Source organism: Schistocerca cancellata, unplaced genomic scaffold (genome assembly GCF_023864275.1).
Source record: "Schistocerca cancellata isolate TAMUIC-IGC-003103 unplaced genomic scaffold, iqSchCanc2.1 HiC_scaffold_418, whole genome shotgun sequence".
Classification (NCBI taxonomy): Eukaryota; Metazoa; Arthropoda; class Insecta; order Orthoptera; family Acrididae; genus Schistocerca; species Schistocerca cancellata.
In genome coordinates this window covers 47501-53332 of record NW_026046435.1, presented here as the reverse complement: position 1 = coordinate 53332, position 5832 = coordinate 47501, and the positions used below count along the sequence as shown (strand labels likewise).

Here is a 5832-nt window from a genome sequence, read left to right as displayed (position 1 = left end):
TTCATAGCGACGTCGCTTTTTGATCCTTCGATGTCGGCTCTTCCTATCATTGCGAAGCAGAATTCGCCAAGCGTTGGATTGTTCACCCACTAATAGGGAACGTGAGCTGGGTTTAGACCGTCGTGAGACAGGTTAGTTTTACCCTACTGATGACTGTGTCGTTGCGATAGTAATCCTGCTCAGTACGAGAGGAACCGCAGGTTCGGACATTTGGTTCACGCACTCGGCCGAGCGGCCGGTGGTGCGAAGCTACCATCCGTGGGATTAAGCCTGAACGCCTCTAAGGCCGAATCCCGTCTAGCCATTGTGGCAACGATATCGCTAAGGAGTCCCGAGGGTCGAAAGGCTCGAAAATACGTGACTTTACTAGGCGCGGTCGACCCACGTGGCGCCGCGCCGTACGGGCCCAACTTGTTTGCCGGACGGGGCACTCGGGCGGCGCTGTCTGGATCTGTTCCCGGCGCCGCCCTGCTCCTACCGGTCGACCATGGGTGTCTATATTTCGATGTCGGGACTCGGAATCGTCTGTAGACGACTTAGGTACCGGGCGGGGTGTTGTACTCGGTAGAGCAGTTGCCACGCTGCGATCTGTTGAGACTCAGCCCTAGCTTGGGGGATTCGTCTTGTCGCGAGACGAGACCCCCGCGGCTGGGCGCCAGGGCCACGTGTAATTTGTTGCTTTGTGCTTCGCAGCGCGGGGCGTATCGGTCCGGCCGGGCGCGCCGCACCCAGGGCGCTGCGTTGGGTGCGGCGGACTGAGGCGTATCGGTTTGCGGGCCCCTTGCCGCTGGCGTGGGCGCTGCGATGGGTGCCGCCTCCGTGCGCGCGGGGCAGGCGGCGGCGGCGGCCGGGCGCGGTGTGGTCCGCCGCGCTACAGCGTAGCGCTTTGTCAGCCGGTGATGGGCGCCAGACGGGCGGTGTCGGCCCACCGGTGGGAGCGTCGCGTGGAGGCGGCGGCGTCGGGTGGGTGCCGTGCGGCGGTCGCGGTGCCCGGCAGGCGACGGTGAGTTTTCGCCGGCCCCAGCGCCGTGTGGTAACATAGCGTCCACCGCAGTACGGTGACCTACAATACCTCTAATCTATGGATGTGAAATAAAATATAATAAGACATGATGCTCCGCAAGAAAATAGACTTGGGATAGGGTGTGTCGTTGGCAAGTCCCCGGGGCGGTTAGTGTGTGTGGTGATAAGTCTGTAGGGGTGCCTCAGTGAATTATTATTGTTGTTTTGTGACGTCGTCAATTGTTCTGTCCCTGTGGACAGATGCAACAGAGGTGAACATCATTTCGTTGAGGGCGTTTATTATTTCCATGTATCTGCAACGAGTAATAGGAGGGTGGGAAAATAGTACGAAGTATGCTTGCGTGAATAACGCGTGGTCAACGGTTCGCGCGCGCCCTCTGGTCCCGACGCCATCAACGTCCACAATAAACAGGACCATACCGCATGATGTTGACAATGCCGCCCACAGGCACAACACAGCCATCTTTGGGAATGTGACCAAACTACATTGCCATCCGGCCCAGAAACGACACCTCCATCTACAGGAATCCAACGAAACTACGCCAACCATACCTCCAAAACACGGCAACCGCCATCTATGACAATGTGACGAAACCACATGCAATAGCTCCATCTACGCGAATCGGACGACACTACGTCCACCATGTCGAGCGCACCACAAACAAAAATACCGCCACCTGCAGGTCCCCCGCAACATGACCTGCTGCACCGATGATACCGCCATCTATGAGACGCCACGCCGACTACGACATCGCTAGGTCCCACAGTGCCCATTTTCCGACGCCACCCACAAACCCTGCATCATCTGCCCACCACAGGAGCCCCAACGCCTGTGCCTGCGTCGCACGAAGTCGTCGACCGACAATCGCTCCACCCGCACCCGCACGTGCCCCACCCCAACCGCCCAAATCGCAACTCCAGCGGATGAACGGCGGACTCTTCCCGCACTCGTAACGTGCAATCCGCCCCTATATCTTGCGTTTCATGAAGAGTTATATCGAATATGCCATATTCCCGCTGTCCCTATACATGCTGTAAGTAGCTCGCTTGCTACAGCAGCAGCAGCAGCAGCAGCACCACCTCCGCGCGCTTCCCTGGGGGCACTGAACCGCAGGATGCGAGACCCCACGCCCAGTGGCAAACAGGGCTCCTCTCAGAATATAGGCGGTCCCTACCCCTCACAACGATGACGGTGGGAGGGCCGTTTTACGAGACCATTTCCTGCGGTGCCAACGCTGTCGTAGAGCCGATACTCCATCTTTGGTACAAGGCAATCATTCCGCTGTAAATCAGTACGTCACTCGTAGTTCAGTCACCTCACAGCACTGCTCAGTAAACTATGCAGGCCCACATAGATAGATTATGATAGATTATATACGCAAATGCCCCTATACATGCTGAACGTCCGTACACACAAAATGAACCACACGTCAGCCACACACTCTATCACACACTACTCTCTGCCTGTAACAGACACAGATACAACTACTAAGCACCAGCATGGACCAACGTCCGGTGCATCCTATCCGCCACAGTACACCAACTACGCTATGATAACCAGACCGGGAGGTCCAATCATAAAACAGAATACCCCACTCGTCCGACAACCACAATTGCTCAGAGAAGCCACCAACACCCACACATGTCCTACACAGGGGTGCACCCATCACCACCACACTGCCTCGTCTTACAGCACAAACACACTGGCAGGAATGAAACACACAGGTCTGCCGCAACCACAGACACGGCTCGCCCCCTCTCACTGGCGAAAAGCGCATCCCGACGTGACATAACTCCTTTGACACACTGACGCTGCCTCGGGCATCCACGTCCTACGGTCGATATCAACGAACCTCCCCCCCCCCCTCCCCCCCACAACACGCCATCCCATACCACATTGTGTACCGTACCCAAACCTAACGTGTACTGTACTACAACGCAATGTGTACCATAACACAACCCAGTTTGTACCTTAACCTAACCTATGTCACCTTAACCTAACCTATGTCACCTTAACCTAACCTATGTCACCTTAACCTAACCTATGTCACCTTAACCTAACCTATGTCACCTTAACCTAACCTATGTCACCTTAACCTAACCTATGTCACCTTAACCTAACCTATGTCACCTTAACCTAACCCATCTTGCACCTTAACCTAACCCACTTGCACCTTAACCTAACCCATCTTGCACCTTAACCTAACCCATCTTGCACCTTAACCTAACCCATCTTGCACCTTAACCTAACCCATCTTGCACCTTAACCTAACCTATGTTGCACCTTAACCTAACCTGTGTTGCACCTTAACCTACCTCAATTTGCACCGCAATGTAACGCAATTTGCACCGCAATGTAACGCAATTTGCACCGCAATGTAACGCAATTTGCACCGCAATGTAACGCAATTTGCACCGCAATGTAACGCAATTTGCACCGCAATGTAACGCAATTTGCACCGCAATGTAACGCAATTTGCACCGCAATGTAACGCAATTTGCACCGCAATGTAACGCAATTTGCACCGCAATGTAACTCAATTTGCACCGCAATGTAACTCAATTTGCACCGCAATGTAACTCAATTTGCACCGCAATGTAACTCAATTTGCACCGCAATGTAACTCAATTTGCACCGCAATGTAACTCAATTTGCACCGCAATGTAATGCAATTTGCACCGCAATGTAATGCAATTTGCACCGCAATGTAATGCAATTTGTACCGCAATCTACCCCCACATTGTGCCTTAACCTAACCCACATTGTGCCTTAACCTAACCCACATTGTGCCTTAACCTAACCCACGTTGTGCCTTAACCTAACCCACGTTGTGCCTTAACCTAACCCACGTTGTGCCTTAACCTAACCCACGTTGTGCCTTAACCTAACCCACGTTGTGCCTTAACCTAACCCAAGTTGTGCCTTAACCTAACCCAAGTTGTGCCTTAACCTAACCCAAGTTGTGCCTTAACCTAACCCAAGTTGTGCCTTAACCTAACCCAAGTTGTGCCTTAACCTAACCCAAGTTGTGCCTTAACCTAACCCAAGTTGTGCCTTAACCTAACCCAAGTTGTGCCTTAACCTAACCCAAGTTGTGCCTTAACCTAACCCAAGTTGTGCCTTAACCTAACCCAAGTTGTGCCTTAACCTAACCCAAGTTGTGCCTTAACCTAACCCAAGTTGTGCCTTACCCTGCTCTGTAATTGGCATATGACACGTTACATTAATGTATTGTCCAACCGCAACCCGCTCAGAATGTTGTGTACACAGCTACGTGTCATCTCCCATAACAGCTGCATTGCAGTGTGGTACGCCATAGAGACGTGTGGGAGTAATGGACGCAGTGGATGGCGATCAGCATGAGCCGTCTGTTCATGTAGTGGCGCGTGTATGCAGACGTAGTAGTCTCTTCTCACACAATGTGATAGCACGGTGCCCCGCGTTCCACATCTGCGACATGCTACAGAGGCCGGTTGACAGTTGGTCGCGCAATGGACATCGCATACGTACGGGGGCACCTTCCACGTGCCCTCTAGTCGGGCACATTTTGTTGCGTGGATGTGAGCGGATGTAGTGTGTCTTGACACCTGACAGGCAGGCATGCAATAATAGTTGACTTTGCAAACGGGGATGGACGTGTACGTTTACTGGTGACGTTACGCAAATGAACAACTGGTAACCCGTTGTGGTGCGGTTGTCCTTGCTGGAGGTACATCTGTGAGGGCAACGATCGGTACAGCTACGAAGCGGTCCCCACCATACCAACGAACGTGAATGTGAATCTGGGTGTGAAGCGATACGCGGCTGTGGGTGGGTGGGACTGTCCCCGGCCGGTGAGGGGGGGCCGCCCGGCGTGCTGGCCGCGCGGTGCGTGGGCGCACGCGCTACAGCCGGCTGGTGGGGGCGCCCAGTGGCAGGCGCGCCGGCCGACGGACGCGGCAGGCGGCGCAGCTGCGCGCCGGGGCACCCTGCGCGCGGCGCCGTGCAGCCAAAGTGGGTCCTCGCCGGCCCGGTGCGAAGCGCGGTGGACATCTGCAGTGTGCTGGTCCGATTGAGGACTGTGTGCGTTGAGGATGCGCCGCCGCCCGGCACTCGGCGCCGCGACGCCGTCTGCTGCTCGGTCGCCCCAGCGGTTCTCGCTGGTGGTTTGTATCGCAGTTGTGCAGACGTGTTGGCACGTGCGCTGTGCTGGGAGAGTTCGCTTCGGCACCCACGTGGGGCCTTTGCCCTTCTGTGGCGCTGGCGTTGGAGCTGCCGGTCACCGTAGGTGGCGCGTGTTGTCTCCCGCCGGCAATGCCACGACAGCACGCTCCCGGGCCTCTGTCGGCAGCGGCAAGCTCAGTTGGGAGCACGGGTGGTCGCACCTAAAGCGTCTACTCGCCTAACTCCGGGCGATTGCGCCTCTCTCGAACCCGACCAAGTACTTAGGACGGCGCTGCGCGCCGCCGGGACCTGAGAGGGTTTCGAGGTGTATTGTGCAGGGGAGCTCAGCCTCCTCCTGTTTGCAGAATAATTGAGCGGACGCTTGCGTGTTCGCGCGGGCCCCTGGGACACACTCCCGGGCGGCCGGCTGCTCAGCTCTAGTTGACGCAGCTCCCTGGTTGATCCTGCCAGTAGTCATATGCTTGTCTCAAAGATTAAGCCATGCATGTCTCAGTACAAGCCGCATTAAGGTGAAACCGCGAATGGCTCATTAAATCAGTTATGGTTCCTTAGATCGTACCCACGTTACTTGGATAACTGTGGTAATTCTAGAGCTAATACATGCAAACAGAGTCCCGACCAGAGATGGAAGGGACGCTTTTATT

General features: G+C 55.1%; 1 non-coding gene across 1 annotated transcript in view; it reads left to right on the top strand.

Annotated features, from left to right (window-relative positions):
• Nucleotides 1-5618: 5618 nt before the first annotated feature.
• LOC126123239 (small subunit ribosomal RNA) overlaps nucleotides 5619-5832 on the top strand; it is a 1909-nt gene continuing 1695 nt past the window's right edge. The window contains exon 1 of the ribosomal RNA XR_007526337.1: nucleotides 5619-5832. This exon is cut by the window's right edge and continues 1695 nt beyond it. This is a non-coding gene — a ribosomal RNA (small subunit ribosomal RNA).